This window comes from Notamacropus eugenii, chromosome 3 (assembly GCF_028372415.1).
Source record: "Notamacropus eugenii isolate mMacEug1 chromosome 3, mMacEug1.pri_v2, whole genome shotgun sequence".
Classification (NCBI taxonomy): domain Eukaryota; kingdom Metazoa; phylum Chordata; class Mammalia; order Diprotodontia; family Macropodidae; genus Notamacropus; species Notamacropus eugenii.
In genome coordinates, this window is record NC_092874.1 from 456,838,640 (window position 1) to 456,859,373 (window position 20,734).

A 20,734-nucleotide genomic window follows, 5' to 3' on the forward strand; every position below is an offset into this window, starting at 1 on the left:
CAGACAGGCAGACAGGCAGGCAGATAGAGATATATGTCTAAAAAGGTAGAGATATATAGATATGTCTATATAGAGAGATGGAGATAGATGTGACTAGATAGAGATATATAGATAAAGATGCATATGTCTATAGAGAGAGAAAGAAAGAAAGAGAGAAACCCAAGGTTTTTTTTTTTAATCCACAGCACTTCTGTATTACCTTTGTAAAGAATTTCTACCCCAGTAGTTCCCTAGGCCTTCGATAATGGGCGTACAGTGGTGACCATCCTGTACCCATAGCTGATCCAGGCGGCCTGTTACTGAATTCTCTACAGAAAGAATTTTAACCAGAGACAGAGCCGGCAGCCTCCCACTGAGTCCAACCTCTTCATTTTGCAGAAGAGGAAACTGAGACCCACAGAGATTAAGAGATTCGCTCAGAGTAGCACAAATAGACATGGCTGAGTCAGGATTCAGACCCAGGTCCTCTTGTCCCAAATACAGCGCTGATTCCACTGCATCATGTTGCCTCGGAGGCTGGGCATGGAGGGATTCACTTAATAAGAAATTTGCTGCCTTTACCATAGAACCAAAATGAGTCACGGGAATGCTACCTCATTCCCAACAATTGTCAAGCACGTAATCTTAACGGTTTTATTCCGTGCTAATATGGTAATTGCCCAGTTAATAAACCTTGAGTAATAAGGATGCTTTCTAGCACAGTCAGTGCCCAGTACATAGTAAGTGATTAATAAATGTTTGTTTCCCCCCTTCACCACAAAGGTTATAATGACAACTTGAGCACACTTTCCCCTATTTAGAAGCCTGGCATTGTCATTAAAATGCTGAGAAAAGGAATGTGCAAAATCTGAATACCTTTCTAGAATAACAAATGCATAAAGGAGAACAAAGCCAAGTGATTACTGATGAAACTGTCACTCCTCTTTGTAATTTACAGTCAGAGACAACCACAAGTTCGGAGAGATTCATTCAATGAAAAATCCTGGAGAGTCACCACCTTTCCAAGGACTGAAAACAAGTTTTCTTATGGGTGGGAATGGGAGGGGAAAAACAAAATGATCCATAATTCTAACAAATACTTTGAAAAAAATGACCAGATGTCTCTTGTTTTCTGATAAACCTGAACCTATAGACAATTACTGTTCCAAAATATGTTACTAGAAGTTGAAATGCTTGGCTAAAAAATTAACTAAAGAAATTGAGAGTTGCCTATGAAGCTAGAAACTGACTGTTCCTGCCCACCTACTCCCCCCTCCCCCACTTAACTCTAATCAAGTATGAATGAGACTCCCCCACACCAAGGGTACCTTCAGCAGGAAGCCTTTCCTGCTTCCCCCAGCTTCTTGTGCCCACCCTCCCAAATACCTTGTATGAAACCACTTTGTATTTCTTTGTACTGATTCTTTTATAAAGCTGTACATATTCATATATTTATATAAACACATTTTGTCTCCCCATTAAAATGTAAGCTATTTCATTTTATCTTTGTATCCCCTGACCTTAGCACAGAAATTGGCACACAGTGAGTGCTTAATAAATGTGTACCAATTGATTGTGCTAAGTGCTTGGTGATATACACAGAGAAGAAAGACAATTCGGGCATTCCAGCAGCTCACATTCTCACAGGAGAAGAAAACGCATAGAGGTAGTTTGCAGCTGCAGGGTAGATGGAAAGGGCCAGCAATCTATAGGCTTCAGCGGCAGAGCAGAAAATAATGCATCTATTTTATTGTCATTTCCTTTAATAAAACCATATTTTTTCTAACATGGAGCCATTGGATAGCACAAAGGCCTTCAGTGGTAAGAAGCTTCTTTTGGGTGTCTTTAGTTGCTGAGAAGGCAGCACCTGCAGAGGAACTTTTCAGGTCACTTCTTATAGGCAGTAGAAACTAGCCTACAAGCAAGACCAGAGCCAGGGAGTGGGGGAGCATAGGCTGCTTCTAGTCTCAGGGTCCTTGAGTTTCCCTGTCCATTGGTGGTAGTGTGTAGTTAGTGTTGGTAAAGTGGAGATGGCTGACTCCCCTGTATGATGGCTGCTAACTTTGGGCTTAAATAGAGATACAGGAAATGAGGTGGTAGGGGTGCTCTGTTATCCTCCGAGCTTAACTACCCATCTGCCTCAAGCCTAAGAGTATTTTAGATGGGTCACTGAGTAACGTGATAGCACACTGAGATTACTATGGGAGATTACATATTCTATTAGGAAAACAGGGTTGATTAAATGTGGATTCCTAATTATATAAGCTCCTTGAAAACAGGGACCATTTCACTTTTGTCCTTGGGCTCGCACTACCTAGCACAGTACCTGGCACACAGACATGCAATAAACACTTGTTGAATTGAATGCATTTGAAAGTCTAACCTTCTCTTAGTAATTCTTATAAAAAGCTCTCATTGTTAGGGAATGTTTTCATCTTCATTTCTATTTTTTTTAAACACACAGTTTGATCTTTCTTTTTGCAACAAGAATGTTACAGATACAGTGTTCTAGCTCACCTTTGTGTCACCTTGACCTCACTCCATGCTTTGTTGGGCAACATTAGGCTCCTTCCCGATTAATCAGATTTCTGTGATGCCGTCCTCTGAAGACTGCAGAGCACTGACATGGCCTAATCCAACTTCAAGAATGACTTTGATAGCCCCCCTCTTGGGAAAGGTAGATGAAAGCTGGATCTGGGCGTGATTAAGAGGTTTATGGGATTTATCCACCAACATGAAAGCTCAGAAGCTGAGGCCTCCACTAATTGTTTTCGACCCTAGGTCCCCAAACAATGACTCCTCATTATTTAGCAATCTTAAAGCAGAAGATGAACGTTGCCTACCTTTCGATTGTACTACTGGGTATTACACAGAGCTTCTGGGATCAGCGCAGACTTTTGTGCTGAGGACAAAGGCTCAGATTCTAATTTCCAAAGCTGCACCTGTCGAAGGAGTTCAATGGCAAGGCTATTTTCAAAAAGGGCTCAACAAAGAAAGCATCCTCTCTGTTTCTCTCTGATTTTAAATGAAATGGCATATCTTTGCTTTTAGTTACATTTACCATTGCTTTATGGGTTTGTGCTTGACAGGACATCATTTCAGAGGCTGTCTATGCTCCTCTGAGCCTAGGGCAACGTTGACCACATCATCAGCCCTTACTGCACTAACATATTTTGTGCTCCTAAATACTATGCCTCTAATTGGGATAAATTGTCATGCAGCTAACTGTGCTGCCTGGATTATAACCTCATAGTCTGAACAGTTGGGAGCAGTGAAGAGTCAGAAGTCTTTATATTCAATAACATTTGGTCAAAAATGGAATTTTTATTAAAAAACGTATAGGGCACAGTAAGGTGGCAGCGTGGATAGAGCACGCACCAGCCCTAGAGTCAGGAGAACCTGAGTTCAAATCCAGTCGTGGAAACCTGACACTTAACTAGCTATGTGACCTGGGCAAGTCACTTAATCCCAATTGCTTTGCAACAATGAATGAATAATAAATAATATATAATAATAAATGAATAAATAAGTAAGAGTATCAATATAAGAGGACCATATCTTTAAGTAAAATGAGCAAAACAAAACAAAATACAAAGAAATTACCTAACCCCTACATGTAATTACTGTTTTACTACCCCTGTTATATCTAGCTGGTCCCAAACCATGCTTCACATGCATCCACCCAATTTTTTGTATCTGGTTATTCATCTTGTCATCTGTCTTACTGCTATATACATCTAGCTCCCTACTCCTCACTCCACGATAGGTCTAGTCATGAGGAAAAATCATGTGTGTTTGTCACCTTCCTTCTTAGCACCATGGTATCTATCTTATTTTAAAATAAGCTGTTGTCCCCAATCTTCTGACAAAAGTCATAAGAGCCATACAACCACAGAATCACAGAGTCAAGAGGGAAATCAGAGAACCTCAAGCCCAACCCATACCTGAAAAGGGCTCCCCAATATAACGTGCATGACAAGTGATCACCCAGCTTTTGCTTAGGGCCCTCCAGGAAGGGAAAAACCACTTCCTTCCAAGGTGTCCCATCCCACCTTGAGACAAACACTTTTCTTTTTGATCCTAATTTTATCACCCCAACTATTAGCTGTCCCCCTCAGCTTCATGTGTTGCAAATTTGATAAGCATGGCCACTTCAAAGGATTATAATCAGTCAGTGAACATTTATTAAGCTCCTACAATGTGGCTGGCACTTTGCTAAGCACTGGGTCATAGCTGCAGCAAAAAAAAGATCTTAGTGGTCAGGTGAGCCAACTCATTCATTTACCAGACAAAGAAATTGAAGCCCAGAAAAATGGAGCACATTGCCCAAAGTTACACAATAGGGAGTGATAAATGGAGTTTGAACCTCAGTCTATTGACAAAGACTGAATTGAACAACTGCCAAAGAACTGTGTGACACTCCCCTGGAGACTTTCACTCCAGTTGGACATCAATTCATGTATCACTATTTTTTGTTTTTGTTTATTCAAAATGTCAAATCCACTCTATTGTCATCTAATGAAGAGGCAACATTTATGAAGTTTACTCTGTGCCAGACACTGGGCTAAGATCTGGGGATACAAAGGAGAACAAACATTCTATCCACATTTCTTCATCTTGTCCCAACGATCTTCAATGTAGAGATACTGTGGGCTCCTTCTACTTTGCTATGCTGCCTGTTCATAAGGAAGAACTTCACCATCAGGGTGATGTTATGACCTCTCTAACCTGAAGAGACCTTCAGTAAGAGAGAAGATCATCAGCCTGCTACAGCTACTCATTTAGCCTCCTGCAGGCTAAGATTGGACCATATTATATTTGGACATCTCTTTTCTAGCTCCACGATACCCCAAGCAAAAGCTGAAAGACATTCTTCAGATCCCTACCTTAGTCACTAAAACAAAACTTAAGACAATATGGATGTGAGCTTAGAAAATTCCTCTATTTGCATGAACCAAATGTCTACTCTAATTTAAATGACTAGGTCCAAAAACATGTCCAAAATGAAATTCCCAAATAAGAAAGGAGAAAGTCTGCTTAAAGAGACTAAAAAGAAGACCCTCCAAAGAAATCTCACTTAGATGTAATTTGTTTTACATGTTAAGTGTCTGAAAAGGGGAGCTTTAACATCCCCCTTTGAAAAGTACTTGTGGCCATGTTCCTGTGGTTACATTGCCTCTATCCTCCTGTAGTTTTATTTAAAGAAAAACACCTTTAGACATGCTGGATGGATGGATGGAGCTGGTCAAGCCCTGCCTCTTAGAGGTAAAAGCAGAAGGAGCAGATGAGAAAGGATGACAGAGGGAAGCGACAAAGAGCAAGAGCTGATGAGCTGTACATCCATGGTAATTCATCCCCTTGGCCACTGAACATTCTGCTTGCTTTTCCTTCAATCAGCTATGCAAGAAAACTGAGGGTGTTCTTTCCAGACTGGTCATAAAATGACTGTTGAATTCTAACAGACTCTCCATGAAGAGGGAAGTATCATAGACGATCCAAAATACTACAGTATCCCCAAAGTGCCCATGGTATCATTGATGAAGTGATTCCCTCCACTGATACGGATCACAACACATCTTCACCTGTGTCCTAGCCAGGGGCTCCTTTCCACGTGGTGGGATCCTCCCTTCAATCCCTTGACATCATGCCACAAGGCTGATCATCACTTACCTGTATCCTCACCTAAATCCTCCTCAGGCCTTCCTTTTCTCTGATTTCCATGACATTGTGTCAAATATCCATCCATCACTTGCCCATATCCTCTCCTACATACTCCACCAGGACTCCATTATGGTGGAAGCCTTTATCCAATTCCTTATCTGTCTGTCCCTAGCTCTTATTATGAGACTGGGGAGTGACAAATTTCTCAGATGAAATCTTTCAGAGCTTTTCTCTTACATAATTCTTTGTGAAGTACTAAAGGCTGGCCAGACCCATGGGCCTCTCCATTGCCCTTTGGATGAGCCATTCTGTAGATCACAATAACTAATACTCCCTAACAAGCACATTGGGAAGTGGAGTGAGGGAGATTGAGGATTGTATCCTGACCTTGAATTTCATCATTGTAGGAAGCTCCCTGGTTATGAAATTCCCTCTACCAAAGCAAACCAGCATTTGTTCTGCAATACATAATCTTAAAGAATTGCCTACGCAATTGACAGATTAAGTGATTTACTCAGAGTCATACAGACAGCATGTACCAGAGTAGGGACTCAAATCTAGGTCTTTCTGATTTCAACACCAGCTCACTATGCACTATATCACACTGCTTTTCTACTGAAAAACGATAATTGGCATAATTGGGGCAGATATGTGGCATAGTGGATGGAGTTTCTGACATAGAATAAGGAGGATCTGAGTTCAAATCTGACCTCAAACACTTTCTATCCTGTGTGACCCTGGGCAAGTCACTCAGCTTCTGTCTGCCTCAGTTTCCTCAACTGTAAAATGGGGATGATAATCATGCCTATTTCTCAGGATTCTTGTGAGAATCAAATGACAATAACTATAAAGAACTGAGTACAGTGCCTAGCACGTAGTAAGTACTATATGAATTTAATTTTTAATATTAATATGAGCTAAAGGAGCTGGGTCTGTTTAGCCTAGAAATGAGAAAACTCGTGGGTGACCTGATAGCTACCTGAAGGGCTGTCATGTAGAGGAGGAATTGGGTTTGGTCTGTTTCATTCTAGAGGTATCAATTACAATATGTAGAAAAGGCATGGAGGAAAATTTAGATGTTATGACTGTAAAACCTCCCTAACAATTAGACCTATGGGATTCCTAGAGACATGGCGGGTCTCCTTCCCCATGATTGCCCACCAAGGCCTTGCAGCAGAAATTGGATGAGTTCATGTCAAGTATGTTATAATGGGATACCATTCATGTGTGGATATACATATAGGCCACTGGGTCCCCTTCCAACTCTGGATTCTGTGATTTTGTTGTTTAAAAAAAAAATGAGCCTTCGTTTCAAGGAGAAGTGTGAGCTCATTAAAATAAAGCAAGACAAACCCAAAAACCCTATGCCATTTTCCAAAGACATCCAAGTTGCTGCCCTCCTTGTGTTTAGATTCTCTTTTTGTTGTTTGTTTTATAAATTAACTTATTTATTTTTAGTTTTCAACATTCACTTTCATATGTTTTAAATTTTCTCTGCCTTCCTCTCCTCTCACTTCCCAAAGATGGCATGCAATCTGATATAGGCTCTACATATATATGCATGTATATATATATGTATATATATATATATATACACACTTATTAAACATATTTTCACACTAGTCATCTGTTTCGTTTCTATCATCTATTTCCATTGTCTATCAAAGATGGTTAAGTCTTATGGGTTGTTCATTCAACTGCATATTATGCATATTATCATCCAAATGATCAAGAGGCATCTTTCATCCTCTTACCTTTTTCAGTGGGGATTATTGGATCAAACTCCAGTGATTACACATGACATTTAGGAGACTCTACGGCTATAGACAGGAACATCTCAAAGAACTCACTATTTCTGGGGAATCTCTCTTTGACTGGGACACTAGTGACACTAGACACCCTCATGACAGTAACAAACATGTTTAGTAAACATATGTGCTCTTACATCTCTCTTGGTAATTTGCATGATTTCGGTATATGCATGGAAGCCACCATGTTGGTGGAATCTTCAAGGAATTGGTTTTCTCTACCAAATCAAAAACTTTTAAATGGAACAAAAAACAGGTCACAGTAAGGCCTCCTATTCTCTATATCTTGCAAGTACCTGTACAATTGTAAAAATACTACTTACTACAGAACAAAAGCTGTGAAGAACTGACTCCTTCCTTCTTCATACCTTTGCCCAGGATGGTATGTGTGCATGTACATAAGGGCATGTGTGTGTGGGTGCATGTAGGTGTGGGTGTGTGGTGTGGTGTAGTATGGTGTGGCTATATGGTGTCTAGATTATTCTCATTTAAATTTTGTAGAGATGAGATATGAGATACAATATGGGTAAGTAGCTAATGATATTGCTTTGTACTATTTTTGGTAATAATACCATCAATGGGATACCCATAGCAGTTGCTATGAATATTCATGCGTATCTCCACAGATGGTTCACAAAATATAACAAATTCTATTCCTCTAAGACAAAACCAAAATATTTACTTGAAACATTCCTATTGTCGAGATTTAGTAAGGTACTTATCACCAATTTAGTAAGTTACTTATCCAGGAGAACTGACATTTCTCCATCAAGTCTTTAGCAAATTCCCCTAAGCAAGGTCTTCCCTCAGCCTCTTTCTCTCTCTGCCTGCTTCCCTTTCCACCCACACCTTTCCCTCCAAGAGATACAATATATACTGTTTCCAATCAAAGACTTGGCACTTGATTGGCTTAGTACAGAGCGGCTTAGAAATCAGCCCTTAATTGGAAAGGAGTGGGAATCACTGTGGACCAGAGCCTAGTTGGCTTTGCACCAGCACTCTATGTGAGGCCTGTTAATGGGCAGGGAAGATCTTATGTCCCATTAACCTTAGATAAGGTCAGGCTTGTTCCCATGCCTTTAATATTTTCTTTCTTTCAGATATCTTGAGAACTACTCCCTTAGTTCCCTCAACATTGTATCACTTCTAGGTCAGGCCTTAGCTGTGTGAATTTGATCGAGTCTAGCTGCATTTTCTGTTACTGGTTTCTTCAGTTTCATTTCTACTTCCTCATGCACCAAATTTGATACTGAGATGTTTGAATTCAAATACTGTGATCCTATTATCCTTGAAAGTGGAAGAATTTGTAATAGAAATCTTACCAATCTTTTCCATTTTCCATATATTTGCTGTTCTTCCAGTTTCATCCTTAAAAGTTGTGGGAAGGATATTACTGTTTGGGGTCTCTTCTCATGTTTTTTTAAAAATATGTTGTTCCCTCCACTACTTATGAATGTTTTATGAGGAAACATTGCTCAAAATCATCCACTATCTTTCTCCTAAACCTACCATGTTTCTGACTCATACCCTCTTTGGGATGGAAAATACAAAGGGCGTTTTGATTTCCCAAATCTTCCCATGATCCTGAAAATTATAAGGGGGAAAGAATGTGAATAGTGTCCACAAAATATTTTATTTTCTGTTCTTATCAATAAGATTTAAAAAAACTTAAAGAGAAGCATTTTTGTAGCAGACAAATGCATTTTTTTTCCACAGTTGCTTAATGGATGAACTTGTTCAACAGTTTCATATACGTCCAAGAATGGTAAATGATATTTTATCAAATTAAATATTATTGGTCTAAATTACAACAGTGGTTAAATGGATAAATTTTCCCAAACAAGGCGAAAAATTAAGAATGTGATCTATTTGGAATAATTGAATTCCAAATCTATGTTAAGCTGTATAGAAAATGGTGAACTGACTTGTTGAGATAATATAACTTTTCATATATATGATACATATGTATATGTATGTGTATGTATATAGATATATAGATGTGTGAATACATGTATATACACATATATTTATATATATAGAGAGAGAGAGAGAGACAGATGTGTGTGTGCATGTAAGTGATACATGCCATTTTTCTATATTATTCACTGTACAAACAAAAAATGATAAAAGTAGAACCCTAATAAAGGTGAGTTGTTTGTTTATGGAGTAGTAAAGAATAACTTTTCTTCTCTTTAACATTTTATAGTTTGGAAGACCATTTATGCATATCATATATGTGAATATATACATACACACACATGCACATATACACACAAAGATATGTATAAGTGTATACAATGTGTGTACGTATACACATATATTGTATATATATATATATATATATATATATATATATATATGCAGATGGTCTTCCAAATTGTAAAATGTTAAAAAGAGAAATATATATTTTACTGATCCATAAATGAATTTGTTATAAATATATAACTGTTATAAATATATAATATATATTATTTATATGTAACTATATATAAAATTTGTATATATGTATAACATACATACATACCTATACACATTTATTTATTTGTACGTGTGTGTGTGTGTATGTGTATTCCAGTGGTACAAATTACAGCCCATCCTTTCCCATTGTATACAATTCTTATCCATGTCCTCTCACAAATATTCCAAAGATTATCTACCGAATATACTTTTTTCTGTCTGACACTATTTTATAGGTACAAGTATCATACTTAAGTTGACTCTTTTGACCTATTCACTGGTCTAGTTCATCTCCTTTTCCAAAGTATATACCATGCCTAGATTTTATATATATATGTATATATATATATATGAATGTCTATATGTATATGTATACATAAGAATGTATATATACACATGCATGTATATGTGTATGTGTGTATATAAATGCACATCTATGTACGTCAGCCATTCTCCATACAGTTGCTAAAGTGATCTTTACGTGCAGGCCTATCTACATCACTGTCTTCACCAAAAAGCTCTGGTGCCTGTGAAATCCCACACCTTCAGTTTCACATTTAAAGCCCTTCAGAGCATGGTGCCAATCTCCCTTCCCAGACTACACATGCATTATTCCCTTTCACATACTCCAAAGGCCAGCTAACTAGTCTTCTTGTTCTTCTTTTCACATCGCATTTCTCCTCCCATTACCATGCCTTTTTACAGGCTGTCCCTCTTACTTGGAATGCACTGCCTCTCTTCTGTCCCTCAGAATCCCTAGTTTCCTTCGAAAAACAAGCCAAATACAACCTTTTACAGGAGGTCCTTTCTGATTCCTGAGGCTTTTAGTGCCTCTGACTCCCCCAAAATTACCCTGTAATTCAAACTCCCTTTATGTTTATTGTTTGTTGACAATAAAAAAATTTTGATTTGATAAAGTGAAATGACACTTGGAGAGTGTCCTCCAACAAGATGTTTACCATGCATATGTCCAAACTATAAAAGATTCTTTGAGAGATATAACAGAGACAAATGACTGATCATTAATATGAAGAGAGGCATAAAATTGAGAGATACATGCTCACCAAAGTATTCACCATTGTCATGTCACAACCTAGTGGTTGTCACCTAGTGGCACCAAACTAGTGTGCCAAGACGGCAGAGTAAAGACTGGAGCTCTCTTGAGCTCTCCCCCAAACCTTCCCAAATACCAGTAAAAAATGACTCTAAATAAATTCGAGAGCAGCAGATCCCACAAAAATAAAGAGTGAAACAAATTCCTAGACCAAGACAACCTGGAAGGTCGACAGGAAAAGTCTGTTGCACTAGGCTAGGAGAGGAATGCAATCCAGTATGAGTCATACCAGCATAGACCAGGCACAAGTGAACTGGAGCAGGTCTCAGGGGACTGAATTACAGGCAGCTGTGGTGATTTCCAGACTTTTCAACCCACAAACACCAAAGACAACTTAAAAGGTCAGGAAGAAAGGTCTGTCAGACCTGGGTGAGAGAGGAGTGTGTTCAGCCTCAGCCCCAGGGTGCAGTGGCTGATTCCAGAGCTCTCAGCCCACAGATGGTTGAGGGATACAGCAGCTCATCAGAGGAGAAATGCAGGGATGTCTTTTCTGGCTCAGAGACAGGATTCTCTTCTTTTGCCTGTGCTTCAATCTGGGTTGGAGTCCTGGGGGAGTGGGGGTGGGTCCTGGGTCAAGAAGGAACACTAGCATTGCAAAGCTTATGGCAGCACTGGAGAGGGAACCCTACTTACAGTTCCAGGGCAGAAAAGAGTGGTTGTGGTCACTCACAGACCAGAGCACAGGTAAGGAGAGGAGTAAACACCTCTCCTTAGATCATACCACCTTGGAAGAACTGAAAACTTATAGGTCCCTAGAATTATCTCTGAAAACAGCTGCAAAAAACCCTGAAGCTTGAGACAGCAAGCCCTCCACACTAGGAGTAGAGCCCTACCTTAACAAAGAGTTAAAAAGTCAAATAATTGGCTGGGAAAATGAACAAACAGTGGGGAAAAAAACTCACTATAGAAACTTATTTGATGACAAGGAAGATCAAAATTTACACTCAGAAGAAGACAACAAATCAAAGCTCCTACACTGAGAGCCTACAAAAAAAATATGAATTGGTTGCAGGTCATGCAAGATCTCAAAAAGGATTTTGAAAATCAAGTAAGAGAAGTAAAGGAAAATTGGGGAAAGAAATGCGTGATTTAAGAAAATCATGAAAAACAAATCAATAGCTTGCAAAAAAGGGAGCCCCTCTAAAAAATACTAAAGAAAATGACACCTTAAAAGGTGTTATAAATGTGTTATAAAATGTGTAAAAATGAGTTACAAAAAATAGCAAAAGAGGTTCAAAAAGTCAATGAGGAGAAAATGAAAAAGGAAGTCCAAATGCTCAATGAAGAAAATAACTCCTTAAAAATTACAATAGAGCAAATAGAATCTAATGACTCTATGAAATATTAAGAAATAATAAAATAAAACCAAAAAAATGAAACAAATAGAAGGCAATATGAACTATCTCATTGGAAAAACAACTGACCAGGAAAATAGATCCAAGAGATATAATTTTAAAATTTTTGGACTACCTGAAAGCCATGATCAAAAACAGAACCTAGACATCACCTTTCAAGAAATTATCAAGGAAAACTGCCCTGAAACTCTAGGACCAAAAGGTAAAAGAGAAATGGAAAGAATCCACCAATAACCTCCTGAAAAAGATCCCAAAAGGGGATATAATAGCCAGGAATATTATAGCCAAATTCAGAGTTCCCAGGTCAAGGAGAAAATATTACAAGCAGCCAGAAAGAAATAATTCAAGTATTGTGGAAACACAATCAGGATAACACAGGACTTAGCAACTTCTACATTAAGAGCTTGGAGGGCTTGGAATATGATATTTCAGAAGTTAAAGGACCTAGGATTAAAACCAGGAATCTCCTACCGAGCAAAACTGAGCATAATCCCTGACAGGGGGAAATGATATTCAATGACATAGATGAATGTAATGTGTTCCTGAGAAAAAATGAGAGCTAAAGAGAAAATTTTACTTCCAAACACAGGACTCAAGAGAAGCATGAAAAGGTAAACAGGAAAGAAAAATTATATGGGACATATTAAAGTTGAACTGTATATATTCCTCAATGGAAAGACATCTCTAATACTATTTGCAACTCATGAGGTGAGGTCAATATGAATGGAAAATATCCAAAAAATAAAACTAAGGGATGAAAGAAGAATGTACTGAGAGAAGGAGAAAGGGAGGGGTAGAATGGGGTAAATTATCTCACTTAAAAGAGAAAAGAAAAAGTGTTTACAGTGGAGGTGAAGACAGGGGAGATGAGAGGGAATGAGTGTACCTTACTCTCACTGGATTTGGCTCAGTGAAGGAATGACATACACACTCAATTGAATATGGAAATCTATCTTACCCTACAGGAAAGTAGGAGGGAAGGGGTTGGGGGGGGGGGGTAGGGTAACAGAAAGGGAGAGGGGATATTCAGAAGAAAACACTTTTGAGGAGGGACAGGCTCAAAGGAGAGAATTAGAATAAATGGGGGGGATAGGATGGAGGGAAATAAAGTTAGTCTTTCACAATATGACTATTATGAAAGTGTTTTGCATAACTACACATGTATAATCTATATCGAATTGCTTGCCTTCTCAAGGAGGGTGGGTGGGGAGGGAGGGAGGAAATTTGCAACTCAAACTTTTTCAAACAAATATTAAAAATTTCTGTTACATGCAACAGGGAAATAAGATACACAGGCAATGGGGTACAGAAATCTATCTTACCCTATAGGAAAACAGAAGTGGAAAGGGATAAGAGAAAGGGGGAGGTAACAGAAGGGAGGGAAGATTTGAGGAAGGGATAATCAGAGTGCATACCATTTTGGAGTACAGGGAGGGGAAAGATAAGTAGAAAATTTGGAACTCAAATTCTTGTGGAAGTAAATGTTGAAAATTAAAAGTAAATTTTTTTAAAGAGGAGCCATATATAAGGATTTGTAGTTATCCCCTTATCTTGTTTCCTATGGCTAGGTTTCCTTCATACCTCTTCATTAGCTAATAGTTAGCTTTCTGTAGTGGATAGAGTGTTGGGCTTACAGTCAGGAAGACATGAGCTCAAATTGAGTCTCAGACACTTCCTAGTTGTGTGACCCTTGGCAAGTCACTTAACCTCCATCTACCTGAATTTTCTCAACTATAAAATAGGGATATAATAACACTTACCTCACAGGGTTGTTGTAAAGATCAAATAAGATAATATTTATAAAATGTTTTGCATATTGGTAAGGTGCACTGGTAAAGTGCTTAATGTTGGTACAGAGTAGGTGCTTAATAAATGCTTATTCTGGGGGATGGAGCCAAGATAGTGGAGTAGAAAGATGCACACATTCTAGCTCTTCCCCCACAGCCCATAAAGTACCTGTAAAAAATGACTCTCAACAAATTCTAGAGCAGCAGAAGCCACAGAACGACAGAGTGAAAGAGATTTGCAACCCAAGGTAGCCTGGAAGGCCAACAGGAAAGGTCTATTGCACAGGGTATGGAGTAGAGCACAGCCCAGCCTGGGTCACGTTGCATTGGGAGGAACAGGACCAGAACAGGATTCAGGGCTGGAATCCCCAGAAGCAGCAGAGATTCTCAGATCCCTCAACTCAAAGGTAGCTTCAAAGATCAGTGCTTTTTCACCTCGGTAACAAGGGAGCAGGGTCCTCCCTTAGTCCCAGCCCTAGTTGACCAGGGTGGCAGTAGAAGCACCAGCAGCAGGAGCAGCAGCAGCAGCATCCATTTGTGGAGCTCTCAGCCTAAAGCCCCTGGGGGAACTGAGCAGCTGATCTAACCCTCAGCCCTGAGCATGGTCCTGGGGCATGACCGTACTGGAGGTGGTTGTGGAGAGGGAATTCTACTACTCCCAGATTCTGGACAGAAAAGCTTTGGTAGCTCCCAGACCAGCATGCAGGCCCTTGATTGTGCCACCTTGGAGTAACTGAGGTCCTCAGAGTATACCCTCCTCCTGACAAAGGACTCAAAAATCAAATAAATCATAATAAATCAAAATAAATCAAAAAAAACCATAAGACTATAGAAGGTTACTTTCTTGGTGACCAGGTATTTTCTTCCATCCTTTCAAGATGAGGAAGAACAATGAATACTTTCAGAGGAAGTCAAGGCTTCCATAACCTCCAAAGTAAATATGCAGTGGTTTCAGGCCATGGAAGAGCTCAAAAAGGATTTTGAAAATCAAGTAAGACAGCTAGAGGAAAAGTTGGGAAGAGAAATGAGAGTGATGCAAGAAAATCATGAAAAGCAAGTCAACAGCTTGCTAAAGGAGATGCAAAAAAATGCTGAAGAAAATAACACCTTTTAAAATAGGCTAACTCAATTGGCAAAAGAGGTCCAAAAAGCCAAAGAAGAGAAGAATGCTTTAAAAAGCAGAATTAACCAAATGGAAAAGGAGGTTCAAAAGCTCACTGAAGAAAATAGTTCTTTAAAAATTAGAATGGAACACATGGAAGCTAATGACTTTATGGGAAACCAAGAAATTACAAAACAAAAGAAAAGAAATGAAGAAATGGAAGACAATGTGAAATATCTCATTGGAAAAACAACTGACCTGGAAAATAGATCTAGGAGAGACGATTTAAAAATTATGGAACTACCTGAAAACCATGATCAAAAGAAGAGCCTAGACATCACCTTTCATGAAATTATCAAGGAAAACTGCCCTGAGATTCTAGAACCAGAGGGCAAAATAAGTATTCAAGGAATCCACAGATCACCTCCTGATAGAGATCCAAAAAGAGAAACTCCTAGGAACATTGTGGCCAAATTCCAGAGTTCCCAGGTCAAGAAGAAAATATTGCAAGCAGCTAGAGAGAAACAATTTGAGTATTGTGGAAATACAATCAGGACAACACAAGATCTAGTAGCTTCTACGTTAAGGAATAGAAGGGCATTGAATGATATTCCAGAAGTCAAAGGAACTAGAATTAAAACCAAGAATCACCTACCCAGCAAAACCGAGTATAATACTTCAGGAGAAAAAATGGTCATTCAATGAAATAGAGAACTTTCAAGTATTCTTGATGAAAAGACCAGAGCTGAAAAGAAAATTTGACTTTCAAACACAAGAATCAAGAGAAACATGAAAAGGTAAAGAGTAAAGAGAAGTCATAAGGGACTTACTAAAGTTGAACTGTTTACATTCCTACATGGAAAGATAATATTTGTAAGTCTTGAAACTTTTCTCAGTATTTGGGTAGTTGGAAGGATTACACACACACACACACACACACACAGAGCACAGGGTGAGTTGAGTAGGAAGGGATCATACCTAAAAAAATAAAATTAAGGGATGAGAGAGGAATATATTGGAAGGAGAAAGGGAGAAATGGAATGGGGTAAATTATCTCTCATAAAAGAGGCAAGAAAAAGTTTTTTCATTGGAGGGAAAAAGAGGGGAGGGGAGGGAAAAAGTGAAGCTTACTCTCATCACATTTGGCTCAAGGAAAGAATAACACACATACTAAATTTGGTATGAAAACCTATCTTACACTACAGGAAAGTAGGGGAGAAGAGGATAAGCAGGGTCAGGGGGATGATGGAAGGGAGGACAAATGGGAGGATGGAGGAATTAGAAGTAAACACTTGGGGAGGGTCAAGGTTAAAAGAGAGAATAGAATAAATGGTGGGCAAGATAGGATGGAGCGAAATATAGTTAATCTTATACAACATGACTATTATGGAAGTCATTTGCAAAACTACACATATATAGCCTACACTGAATTGCTTGCCTGCTCAGTGGGGATGGGGAGGGAGGGAGGAAGGAAGAGAAGTTGGAACTCAAAGTTTTAGGAACAAATGTTGGGAAGCGTTTTTGCGTACAACTGGGAAATAAGAAATACAGGTAATGTTGTACAGAAATTTATCTTGCCCTACAGGACAAGAGAGAAGATGGGGATAAGGAAAGGGAGGGGCGTTACAAGGGAGGGCAGATTGGGGGAAGGGGTAATCAGAATGCTCTGCATTTTGGGGAAGAGGAGGGGAGAGATGGGGAGAAAATCTGGAACTCAAAATATTGTGGATATGAATGTTGAAAACTAAAAATAAATAAATAAACATTCCCTTCAATGAGCCTATGTCATACTGAAGGGAAATCAATAATAACCCCTAGCTTCTAGTTCTGAAATTACTGCTTGTACTCTTCAAATGAAACTGTGATAATAAGGACTCTTGGAATCATCCTAGATTCAAATCAGTTCAAAGACATTTACCCAGTATAAAATGAGGATAATAACATCACCCATTGTTGTGAAGATCAAATGAGGTAATACTTGTAAAAAAAAGCACTTAGCACTTGCCTGGTACATTGTAGACCCTTCATAAATGCTTCTTCTCTCTCCCATGATATATGATACATACTATGCCAGGCCTATGGAGACAGTTCCTGCCATAGATGACCTTATGGTTTACTGGAAGGAAATAATATGTACATAGATGCAGCAAGGTACAGTAGAATGAGGGCTAGATTGGGTGCCAGAGGACCCAGGTTCAAATCCTGACTTTGCCACTTAGCATTTGCATGATCTTGAATGAATTACAATCTCTATGGCTCTGTTTTCTCACTGTAAAATAAGGGGGTTAGACTAGGTGGTCTCCAAAGTTCCTTCTAGGTCTAAATCTATAATTCTATCACTTGGGTCATCTATGATACTGCATCTTTCAAAGGCTCTTCCCTATCAACCTCAAAGAGTGTGTAAGAGTCCTAGACAAGCCTTCAAGATCCTGATAACTACCTAGTGAGCAAACTCTCTGATGCCATGTTGGGCCAGGTGGAACAAATTATAATTTGCTATCTCCACAAAAGGGGGTCATCAGAGGAGTTTGGATTTCATGAAGGAATGTCTCCAACAAGTTGCATAGTATGTAAACCTTTTTCAGGTGTGAAGAAGTAGATAGCCTGCCCTGTAACTGGTGAAATCCCTAAGTAAAGGCCCAAGGACCCTATTTCATCTAGATCAGTAAAATGGGTTGTTGTGTTGCACTGATGCTTTTGTAAAGCTATCTATAGGCATATGAAGAAATGCTACAAATCACTCTTGATTAGACAAATGCAAATTAAAACTCCTCTGAAGTACCACATCACACCTATCAGATTGGCTAATATGACAAAAAAGGAAAATGATAAATGTTGGAGAGGATGTGGAAAAATTGGGACACTAATGCACTGCTGGCGGAGTTGTGAACTGATATAACCACTCAGGAGAACAATTTGGAATTATGCCCAAAAGGCAACCAAACTGTGCATACCACTATTAGGTCTCTATTCCAAAGAGATCATAAAAAAGGGAAAATAACCAATATGTGCAAAAATATTTCTGGCAGCTCTTTTGGTGGTGGCAAAATATTGGAAATTGAGGGGACTCCCATCAATTGGGGAATGGCTGAACAAAGTGGTATGAATGTAAAGAAATACTACTGTACAGTAAGAAATGATTAACAGGCAGATTTCAGAAAAACCTTCAAAGACTTGTACAAATTGATGCAAAGTGAAATGAACAGAACCAGGAAAACATTGTACACAGTATCAGCAACATTGTGCAACAACCAACTATGAGTGACTCAACTCTTCTCAGCAGCACAATGATCCAGGACAAATACAAAAGGCTAACAAAGGAAAATGCTATCCATATCCAGTTAAGAACTAATACAGACCAAAGAATACTTCTTCATTCAGTCATTCTTTTTTGTGGATTTTTTTCCCTTTTGATCTGTTTCTTCTTTCAGTACTGTGAATAATATGAATATATGTTTCACATGATAGCACATGTATAACTATATTATTGAGAACTTGTACTCTATGCTGTAGGCAGCTAGGTGGTGCAGTGGAAGGAACTTCTGGGCCTGGAGTCAGGAAGACTCATCTTCTTGAGTTCAAATATGGCCTCACTTACTAGCTGTGTGACCTTGGGCAAGTCACTTAACCCTGTTTGCCTCAGTTTCCTCATTTGTAAAATGAGGTAGAGAATGAAATGTATGTCTGTCAAGAAAATGTGAAATAGGATCATAAAGAGACAGGCAACTGCACAGCAACATCAACCACTCTAAGCTATAATTAGGAATGTTGATCCCTGGGACAAATTCAGCTGGGAATACGGGGCTGAGGTTAGACATAGGAGGAAACCTCAAGCATACTACTGTTGGGGAAGAAATCTGGGGGAGAGAGCAGGTCTGAGCTGGAGAAGGATCACCTGGAATGAAGGAAAATATCAGGATCCCACCTCTGCTGGCACAGCCTAGCATGAAGTCATAATGATAAGACCCTGGGGATGGTAGCCAAAGGCTGGAGGTAGCACCAACATGGCAGACAAGCAAAAGACATGGGAATGGTAGAATAAGGGCCTACAAAAGAGAGGATGAATGCCCTCGATGTCAGCTTCCTAGGGAAAATGCCTGATCACCTCGATTTTAATTCCATTTCTGCTTGCAGCTAATTATTTTCATCTCAAAAGATAAATGGCTGATGTCAACCTTTCTGTTGTTCCACCCTGATATGTTGGCCATGAAATTTGGACAGCTATACTTTACATAATCAATAGGAAAACTGCCAGATCCAAAGCCTAGAACATGGAGTTATGAGAAGGAAGATTAATCACTTGTCTTGGTGATAGAACTTATAGCCCTAGAGGTTATTAGTTCAATGTTTTGTACATGCATCTGACAGGCAAATGGACTTGGGAATGGTTGGCACTGGAAAGGAGGGCTTAAATCTAGATGGCACCCAACAGTACAGATTAGAAATTGAAAACACACTGGGGACACTGATCTGGATTCAAGTGGAAGGCTATTTAACTAAAATATCTTCCTGAGGGCAATGTAAACAATTCTATGACAAGGAAAGGGAGCCATCTTGGATAGTTTTTCTATGACCACCAGAATGAAAGCAGCAGATCCAGGATAAAATCCAGTGTCATGAACGTCCAAGGATGTCAGGGTATCTCCAAGGGTAAAAAAAGATAGTAGGCCTACCTTCTGGTAGATTCTAGGGAATCTACCAGGGAATCTGGTCCAGGGCTGAGCATGACAATGAGTATCATGTCATGATCATTGCTTCAAGAACCACCTAGTGTCTTCATGGGCTGCCTTGAAGAGTGTGCCATGCCTGGAAGTCTGTGGGGCTCTTATACCCCAGGCATGCTATGTCCCATCAGTTCTCTTTGGGAATAGAACAGTATCACAAGGAGTGAAGGTAGGCATCTGTGAGGTTCCAAACAAGCCCTAAGGGACTTGGAAGGTGTCCTTAGCCTAGTACTAGAGGATGAATTCTAATAGGTTTGCTTATGACGACATTTCTGTATCAGTGTCTGTTACTGTGGTGCCCATTCTCTGACTTCTCTAACAAAGGCTTGGCTCTCTTGTTGCAGTATCCCAGGGATATAAATGACCAAAAAGTCAAAGTGGCTGAAGAAGGACACTCATTGGACTTGTTGCTCACATGATCACATAAGGTTAGAGCCAAAAGGAAAGTCAAACAACATATAGCCCAACTCCTCCATTTTACAGTTGAGGCAACTGAGGTCCAGATAAGTTATGTGACTTGTCCCATGATCAAACAGTGACAGATATAAGATTTGAACCCATACCTTCTGACTCCAAACCCAATGCTATTCCATTGCTCACTCTGTCCTGCTCATTTGGCCAGCCTGAAATCACCAAGTATGAGCCTAAGAACACTACTTCATCTGGGTCAGGAAGATGGGGTGCTCAGCTTTGGTACTCTGGGCTGCCCAGGGGTACTCCAGGTTTTATGATCCATACTTATCATTA

General features: G+C 39.3%; 1 long non-coding RNA gene across 4 annotated transcripts in view; it reads right to left on the reverse strand.

The window, feature by feature from the left end:
* The window catches only part of LOC140497599 (uncharacterized), a 293,457-nt gene that overhangs the window by 270,938 nt on the left and 1,785 nt on the right, over window positions 1-20,734 (reverse strand). For 3 of the 4 annotated variants that reach the window (XR_011964748.1, XR_011964747.1, XR_011964745.1), the window contains exon 2: window positions 2,823-2,921. The exons of the other annotated variant lie outside the window; for it this stretch is intronic. This is a non-coding gene — a long non-coding RNA (uncharacterized lncRNA). The remainder of the gene's footprint in view (window positions 1-2,822; window positions 2,922-20,734) is intronic. 4 annotated transcript variants of the gene reach the window in all.